We start from the raw sequence: 9,776 nt of genomic DNA, 5'->3' as shown, positions 1-9,776 counted from the left end.
GGTTCATCTCTGGAAAGAGAATGTCAATATTCTATGGGCCTTTAGAACATAGAATGGTAAGACACATATCACTGAATGTCAAATCTGAAAGGTATCTTATAATTAGAGAGCCATCACGTTTTCAAATTTTAAAAAAAGGCCTAAGAATCATGAAATCTCAGATTTAAAAGAGATTTTAATAATAATCTAATCTAGCAAATTTTTGTCATTTTTCAGTCATTTTCATGACCCCGTTCGGGGTTTTCTTGGCAAAGATACCATTGAAGTTTGCCATTTCCTTCTCTACCTCATTTTACAGATGAGGAAACTGAGGCAAAGAGGATTAAGTAACTGGCTTAGGGTCACACAGCTAGTAAGTGTCTGAGGCTGGATTTGAACTCAGGAAGAGGAGTCTTCCTGACTCCAGGCCAAGCCCTCTATCTACTGTACCACCTAGCACCTCAATCTACCAAGTATTGAACTAATCCCTGAAAAGCAGTCGTCCCAGTGATGAGAAAAATCCACTGCTTCTCGAGGCAATTCATTTCACTTTGGGATAGCTTTAATCATTAGGAAATGTGTCTTACATAAAGCTAAAATCTGCTCCTCTGTCTCTCCCTGCTAGTTCTGACCCCTGGGGCCAAGCAGAACAAATCGAATTGCTCTTCTGCATGATTTGGGAGTTCCTCCCCGTGAGGCAGACAGCAACTCCACTTCTGCTCATTGTGACTCTTTTTCATATTCTCCCACCAAAGCAGGTCTACCCACTAAGCCGGAGGCTTTGCTTTCTGTTGTCATACAATTCCTTGATAACATCCTTTTATGATGATGCCTTGTTATTCTTTGGAGTTTCTTATTAGTTCTATTTTATAGCTTGTTCACACTTCCATGGCACTCTATCTGATACTCATCTTTATTTCTCTGAAGTAAGTGGTCCTCCATATCTAATTGACATAGTGTAACACCAATGAAATGTTAGCATTAAAAAGATTGGCCTTCGTTTTCATGGGAAGCTTGAAGTAAGTAAAGAGCTTTGTGGTTTCCTGAAAGTGGTCCAACTCATTCTCCTCATTTTCAACTCTAAGCCCATCTCATTGTCCATTTGTACACCATTGGACAAGTTCATGGGGTATTCATCTAAACACGTATTGAAACTGGGACAATAGACGTTCTTCATCCACTTGATCTTTCCTGTGTGAATGGATAGACAAAACTCTTTTGAGAATTATAGATCTTGTCCAGGGCACTCTGTAATATTGTAGAGCAGGGGTGGGGAACCTTGGGCCTCAGGCCACCACATGTGGCCTTCTAGGTCCTTGGCTGTGGCCTTTGAACTAAATCTTAAATTCTAATTATAAATCCTTTTATTAAAGGGATTTGTTCTGTGAAGTTTGGATTTAGTCAAAGGGCCACAGGTTCCCCACCCCTGTAGGGCTTGATGTAATTAATATAACTCCCCCCCTTCCCCCAGAGACAAGCATCTAGAAGAACTCATTATCCACTAGAAATCCCTCCTCCTCCAGGACTTTACTGGATCTCCTCACAGCAGTGGAGGGCACACATCATCCTGTTTTATATGATTGAATAGGTTTATTTCTGTGGTTATATTCTTCAAGGATTCCTGAATGATCTTGATGTCTGAATGGGGAGACATTTTGCTCTCTAAGTCCAGCTTTGTTCCAATCAAACATTTGAAGTTATCTATCATGTTTCTGCTTTGAATCTTCTTTTTTCCATGCTGACTTAACACTGATCTTTGTCACAGAATAGAAGAGTGGAAAGAGACCCTAAACATCATCTAATCTAACACCTCATGTTGCAGAAAAGGAAACTGAGGACCAAGGAAGGGACATGACTCACTAAAGAGGACACAGCAAATTAGTGGAAGATCTGGTCCTCAAGTCCACGTCTCCTGACTCCATGTCTCAGGCTCTTTCCAGCCTTCCCTGATGCCTTCATGCTAAGCAAGGCTCAATGGACTAGGGCAGATCTTCCCCCTTTAGGGAAAGAGCATTTCCAATCTATTTTTTAAAATTGCCACTATTTTTGCTCAGAAAGGTAGACAGAGGTCTTTGATCAATCTTCCTTTATTGACACCCACTCACTAAAAAATAAAAATTAATTTTCAGAGGAAAATGAAACGTTGATTTTACCTCATCTGAAAAGTGCAGCAGAGAGAGGAAGTGTTTGCATTGCCATGCTGACTCACTCCACAGGTCCACTCTCCATCCACACCAAGGCCTTGACTTGGAAACATCCCAGGGGCAGGTCGGCCAAGAACAATGCCACATTGAAGCCCAGGCTCCCGATAAAAGATAATTTTTTTCCCCTTTGGCCTGATTGCCGAGGCAAGAGTGACTGTCCCTCTTAATATTAATAAAACAGGGCGTCCACCTTTGTTCCCACCCTAGTCACTTTCACCGTCACAGGATGTCATATAAAATGTGATCTCTATGACTTCTAATGCCCGGTCAAAGGTCATGATGTCAGGCACATTTATTGTCAGTAATCTTTAACCTCTGATGGCCAAAGAGCTAAAATGGGGAATACAAAGCAAACAGAGGGCCCAGCATTAAAACTTAATGACTCAGCTTCACCTGAGCTGGATTCAGCTAGTTATTTCCTATTCCTGTTTCTTCCAACATCCTTAAGCTACAGAAATTTGTAAAGAAAGTTCATGTTCCCTATCCCCGGCACCTTGATACAATAGGCATTTATTTAACAATAATTATATTCATGCAGAATCCAGGGGAACATTGCTAATAGCTAGTCAGCCTCTGTCACTTTCAAGTTCATGGGTCTGATTCATGAAGAAGAAAAAAAAAAGCCGACACATTCTATTATGTGACATCTTCACTCACTGCCAATGGCTAAGTTTTGAGCTGTAAGCTATTCATTAAATGTCTTTTCTCCTTCCCCAGTGCAGTTTCCATCTCTTTGTTATGCAATGAAAGGCTAAGTCTGTAAATCGAAGGTGGAAGAATCCCAAAGAAGGCTTTCTTGCCACTTTGCAGACCACCAGGGTCCTGACCTCACATGCCTCCTCATTCTCCATGACATGCAATATGCAGATATAGCCCACAATTTGGGAAGCATTTATTGAGGTTAGACTAGGTAATCTCTAAGGTCCCTTTCAGCATTATTCTATGATTCTAAGCGGTAGAGGAGAAAAAACCTAACTCTGGATTCACAGAACCTGAGTTCAAAACCCATTTCTGATGCTTACTTCCCGGGGGACCTTTGCTAAGTCACTTATCCTTCATGGGTTTTATTCTCCTCATCTGTAAAATGAGGGGCTTAGATAGTCTATAAGATACTTTCCAGCTAGTACCCTTCCCAGATAAGACATTCTATCCTCCAAGATTTCTGTATCTATTTGAGTTACCTGATTTATCTCTTTTGGAGAGATAAATGATGCCAAGGACTGAGAGAGGAATTACAACAGCTTTAACTCATTTGAACCCCCCCAACAACTCTAAGACCTAGGCATTGCAAGTGAGTCCTAAAGGAAGAGTATGATTTCAATAAGCAAGGATGGGTAGGGATGGCTTTCCAATGTAAGGAGCTCACAGAATTTAGATTTTGAAGGTAATTTAGAAATCATCTAGTCCAACCACTTTGTTTTACAAGCCTTTCTGTGAGAGATTAGGGCAGGGGTAGGGAACCTGTTGCCTCCAGGCCACGGTGTGGTTCTCAAAAGCAGCCCTTTGACTGAATCCAAACTTCACAGGACAAATCCCCTTAATAAAAGGATTTGTTCTATAAAACTTAGACTCAGTCAAAAGGCTGTGCCTGAGGACCTAGAAGGTCTCAAGGCCATAGGTTCCCCACCCCTGGATTAAGGAAATGGCCCAAAATTGCATAGGTATGATTTAGGATTCAAGCCTAGGTGCTCTGACTCCAAACCCTGGATTCTTTCTGCCATACCACACTGATTCTATACAACATCACAGTCTGGAGCGTGGGGTGTTAAGGATCACTCATTTCTAACCTCCGGGTATCCACTGGTGGGAAATAATTTTCCTTAGGCTTTTTTTTCTCAGGGGAAAGGAATCAGTATCAGTTTAAGTCATGCCACCTGCCTCCATCAGCATGAGGAAATCAAATGGCTGGCCAACTGAGCAAAACACATTCCCTGGCCAAGGACAGGAGGAAATCCGTTCATTTGAAGGGGGCTTCAGAAGTTACCTGAGACAGGAAGTCAACCACACTTCTGAAAGGTCAAGATGAGAGTTATACAATTAGAGACTCAGAGCATCGGAGCTAGGAAGCCTGGAATGTCAGTTTAAGAAAGGACCTCAGAATTAGAGAACTGTAATATTTCAGGACTGTATGGGGCTAAGACTCATAGAATTCAGAAAGTCAGCCCTGGAAGTACAATTAGAGATCATTTAGTCCTGGAGTTATTTTCTTTTTGTAAATGTTATGGACCCCTTTAGCAGTCTGGTGGAGTCCAAGGGACACCTTCTCAGAAATGTGTTTGTAAATAATTGAAGGAAATGACAAATTTCAGTTAGCAGTTAGTGAAGATAAAGATGTAATGTTTTCCCATCTGAGTTCACATACCCTAGGTTAAGAACCCCTGAGTTAGTTCAAATGCCTGATACAACAGGTGAGGAAAGTAAACCCCAGAGAGATGTGAGTTGCCTGTGATGGAATGGTGGAGCCCGCTCTCCTGACTCCGAAACCACGATCTGCCGGTTGGGAAAATGCTCAGAGAGATGAAGTGAGTCACAAGAGACTTTGCTGAATCCTGTTCCTTTGCTCTGACCACAATACATTCCTCTTTGTTCAGAGGAGAAAAAGGGGAGGAGAAGCAGATCAAAGACCAGCAAGATAGGATGGGCCAGGAAACTGGTTATCAGAGTCTGGGGGGGGGGTGGAGGTGGAAGTGGGAGGGAGGGTGGGATGGAGAGGACAGAAAATACAAGCCATAAAGTTGGGTTTTGATTGGCTTTTAAAATCTGAGTTCTTCCCTAAGGAGAGGCAGAGAATACCCTCCTGTGCCTTGTTAGTAGGAGTGTGTGTGTGTGTGTGTGTGTGTGTGTGTGTGTGGGTGTGTGTGTGGGTGGGTGTGTGGATGTGTGGGTGTGTGTGTGTGTTGAGGGTGGAGAGGGCTGGAAGGAGAAATAGCTTTGGACAAAGAGTCAGGAGACCTGAGTTCTTGTTCCAATTCTACCTTGGGCTTGGGAGACTTACTTCCTTTCTCTAAACCTCAGTTTCCCCATCTGTTAAAGGAAGGGCTTGAGCACAATTGTCTCTATGACCACTTCTAACTCAGAGAGTCTATAGCTGTAATCCTCTCCTATAATTGGACTCTATTAAGAGGCTTATAGATAAAAGTCTTTTAGCTGATCTTTGCTTGTCTGCTTCCTGCTAATAAAGACCCAATCCCTTCCCAAGATCATGAAATACAGGAATAATAAAAACTAGTATTTACATATAGTAGGGCATCTAAGTGGTATAGAGTATAGACCACCAGGCCTAGAGTCAGGAAAACTCCTCTAAGTTCAAATCCAGCCTCAGACACTCTCTAGCTGTGTGACCCTGGGCAAGTCACTTAACCCTGTTTGCCTCAGTTTCCTCATCTGTAAAATGAGCTGGAGAAGGAAATGGCAAACCACTCCAGTCTCTCTGCCAAGAAAGCCCCAAATGGGGTCATGAAGAATCGGATGTGACTGAAATGACAGAATAAAAATAAGCATTTATATAGCATTTTTTTATGTACCAAGCACAGTGTATTTGTATTTGCTTTACAAATATCACCTCATTTGATCTTTACAACAATCCTGGGAGGTCAGTGTTATGATCATCCCTATTTTACAGTTGAGAAAGCTAAGATAAACAGAGGTGAAGTGAATTGCCCGAGGTCACACAGCTGGTAAGTTTTTGTGGCTGGATTTGAGCTCCCTGTCTTCCAGACTCCTGACTCCAGGCTCAGGGCTGTACCCACTGCCCCATGTAAACGCTTAAAGCAGCAGTATAGAGGAGAGGAGGGTGGGCAAAGGCAGTCAGAAAGAGAAAGGATAAAAGAAAGAAAGGAAAATCTGGGAAAGATGATAAGGAGATATGCAAAAAGGAAAAGTAAACTAGTGTATAAGGTTAAGTTTAATGATCCTGATGGTTGATAGGAAAAATCAGTCAATGGAGATGTTTCATCCTTTTTCATTACTTATAAACTTCACAGTAATCTATAGCAACAGAGCTCAAATTGTGTTCCTGTCCAGGGCCCATGACTGGTCTTGACACCAGTCTCATGAAACAGCAGCTATTCTGGCCAATTAATTTATTGAAGTAGAAAATGAGGCCTGGAGCAGGGCGTTGACAGATCTGGGTTCTAGTCCTAAACCTGCCATTCACTTGCTGAGGTCTGTTTTTGCCATCCTAACTTTCCACACACAGCCCAGAAATCAGTGTCTTGGCCTCGATCTCCAACCTCCATCAGGAGCATCTTACCCTGGGTGGCATTCCTGAAATGCCACTGCCGGCAGTATACCTTGAGAAGTGCCAAAGCCTTTCCTCACAATCATCATTCTTCATTCATGCTCTGAGCTTCTGGCATTGTTTGTGAGTCTATCATTATCTTTGTTCATCCTGACATCAAGAACTCACTGAGAGAGCATTCCTGGGAGCCTGCTGGCACTTCCCTATCAATCAATCATGTGGGTAATCAATCCAGGGAGCAGGTCTAGGAAGCTTCCAACTGTCAAGCAATACCTGGCTTCTAATTAGGCCTCAGAATTATTCTATTTGGGCTGTCTCATTCCGTTTCCTAGAACCCAGGGAAATATGGTGTCATTACCAATGTCGATAGGAAGGAGAGTGGAGCAGTGGATGTCAGTGTCACTCACGTGACTAGACAGAGCCAACCTTCCAGTTAGGTAGAGTAGTAATAATCTCTTATGTTTATTTATAGTTTATAGATTAGAAAGCACTTTCATATTTGTAAATCTCACAATTGCCCCATGAAGGAGGCAGGACATACACTATTATCCCCATTTTACGGATGAATAAACATGTTTAGAAAGATTAAGTGACTCATCTGCAAAGACTGGGATAGAACCCAGGCCACCTTAACTCAAAGTGTGTTATAGCGCCCTGCTTAGGCACTGGAATTCCTACAAAGATGACTTGAATACTGTAATCATGGAATCATGTTCTAATATTTCCCAGGTAGATAATTGTGGAGCACAATAAGTATATAAGAAAGAGAGGAACAAAACTTTATGTGATATGCTATTAGATTGCAAGCTCCTTGAAGGTTAGGGCTGTGTTCACTTCTATCTTTTCATCCCCAAAACTTTGCATAGAAATATAAAACAGGAATGTAGTAGGAATTTAACAAATGTTCATTGAATTGAGCTAAACTAATGTTACCCAAGGAAAGAAATTAATTTCCAGTTGGAGGGATCAGGGAAAGTTACAAGGAGGAAGTAATAATTGAACGGGACTTTGAAGTAGGTGGCATGTCAACAAGGGTGGTGGTGGAGAGGAAGAGGGCATTCCAGGCTTTCAGGAATAGATGAGTAAAGGCACCAAAGTAAGAGAACAAGAAACATATATGTGATTAATTCCAGATGACCCAGGATGGTGTGAGATAGGCTGAAAAGGTAGGGATTGTAAAGGGCCTCAAATGCCGGACAGTGGAACTTGAAATGTATTCAATAAAAAATAGGGAGCCATTGATTGACTTTCAGTAGAGGCCATTTCAGGTCTCTGCTCTCTCTCTGTGCCAAGCTAGCATCTTCTCTCTAAGATTATCTCCCACTTACATTGCAGCTTCATTTTCAAAGAGGACCAGTGACATTTCAGGGTGACATCTTGACTTGTGAGAGAATTAGATTTAAATGAAGCAGAGTCACACAAAGTCATCAGCCTCACCTCACTCCCTCTTCTAGAGTCATCAAAATCCAGTAGGCAGGACAAAAGTCAGGACAACTGGCAGTGGCCTGTGATGTAGTGGGTGACCTTGGAGTCTTCAATGTTTGACCAAGCTCTAAGCACTCCACAGTGCTGCTTAAGCTGCCTTCATGGCCTTTGGAACAAATGGTTCTTACCGGCCCATTCAACCAGAGGAAGTCTTCACATGCTAGTAGTAGACATCCCCCTAACTCACTGACAGGTCTGTCAGTTATCCTCAACCTGGTTTAAGCCCATTTGCAGAGCCGGTTTTACCAGGGTGTGGCCACTTCACGTGGTACAGCTTTTTGGAGCCACAGGTGAGAGATGGGTGACAGGTGGACACCAAAAGTGGATGAATAGCCCTGAAAAGGGCTCAGCAAGCCCTCGCACCAGACTTACTAGTCCTCCCTGAGCACACAAAATTTACATGTTATATATCTTGTATATACATAGCATGTTGTGATCCCAATTAGAAAGTGAGCTAATGTGTGGTCTTAAGAGTTTAGGGAAGGCCCTCTTCTGTCCACATCATACTCCTTTTCCTGCTTCCAGAAGCCTGATATTTCATTGACAAGCCCCCAAACTCTTCTATACACAATCACAGTGTGGGAGAAAAAAGCATTGAGCTAGCCCTAGGAGTCAGGAAACCTGAGCACTAAGATCCGTTCTCTCATTGCTGTGAGACTTGGACAAATCACCTGCCCTTTCTGGGCATAGTTTTTTATTCTGTAAAAGTAAGGGGTTGGTCTAAATAACCTCCAAGGTCTGCTCAAGCTTGAACATTTCTTGAGTTCTAACCTCTCTTCCAGCTCTACTATCTGAACAACCCTCATTTGCTAATTCTTCCAGCTTTAACATTCCATTGTTCTGGGAATTGTCATATAAAGCATCACCACATTTAAAAAGCACCTCAGAAAAGACTGAAGTCCTTGGGGGACATTCGTTCCTTGGCCTGAAAGAGCTTGTTTTTAAACAGCTCCAAACGGCACTTTTCTCTTTGTCCTCAGAGATGTCGTCACCACTGCCATGACAAAGAGGAAACAGCCATAAAAGATGGGGGAAGAAAGGGCTTTTCATTCTATCAAAACACCCAAAAGCCTCTTGCCATGAAATGGGGAAGAGACTGACCTAGAGCTTCATTTGTTTCCTGAACAAGCCTCACTTTTCCAGAAGGACCTTTTTGGGATAAAAGCAGATTTTGCTTCATGCATGAATGAACTGCTGCCATCTTCTGACATCGCAGAGTTCTGCAAATGACAAGAGATGACTTTTCTACTCTAGGCAAGCGCAGGAGGTGGGGCTGGGGGGGGGGGGCAGGAGAGGGATGCTTACCTGGTAGTCACGTGATCTGGGACCTACAGTAAAAGGAGTTCGGGGACTCCAGGAAGCAGAAAGAGTACATACTAGAAAGAGAAAGAAAAGCACACTTCACTAAGAGAAGATATTTTAAACTTGGAAAACCCATTCAGTCTAATTCAACTCAACTCAGTTTGAAAAACATTTACTCTTAATAGTAATTCACATAAAATGTTGAAGTTTATGATTGATAAAGTGCTCTCTTCCAAACAGCTCTTTGAGGTAAGTAGTGTAAGTATTGATATCCAAATTTTGCAAATGAGGAAACTGCCATTTAAGAGCAATTAAGGGAGTGAGAAGCAGCATGGTACAGTAGAATGAGCACCACATTTGCAAGCTGAGAGCCTGGGTTCAAATGTTGACTCTATTATTTATACAAGTATGACCTTGGGTCATACTCTACCCTGTTGGCTTTGGATTCATCATGTATAAAATTTGGGAGTGGACTCAGTGAGATTAAAGAAGTAAGAAACAGGGTGGGGTAGTGGGTAGTGGTGGACTTGGAATTATATCTCTGAAGGCCAATTAAGACATTTATT

Source organism: Phascolarctos cinereus, unplaced genomic scaffold, assembly GCF_003287225.1.
Source record: "Phascolarctos cinereus isolate Bilbo 61053 unplaced genomic scaffold, phaCin_HiC Scaffold_2;HRSCAF=192, whole genome shotgun sequence".
Classification (NCBI taxonomy): domain Eukaryota; kingdom Metazoa; phylum Chordata; class Mammalia; order Diprotodontia; family Phascolarctidae; genus Phascolarctos; species Phascolarctos cinereus.
The sequence above is the reverse complement of the archived record's forward strand: the minus strand, read 5'-3'. Positions refer to the sequence as shown.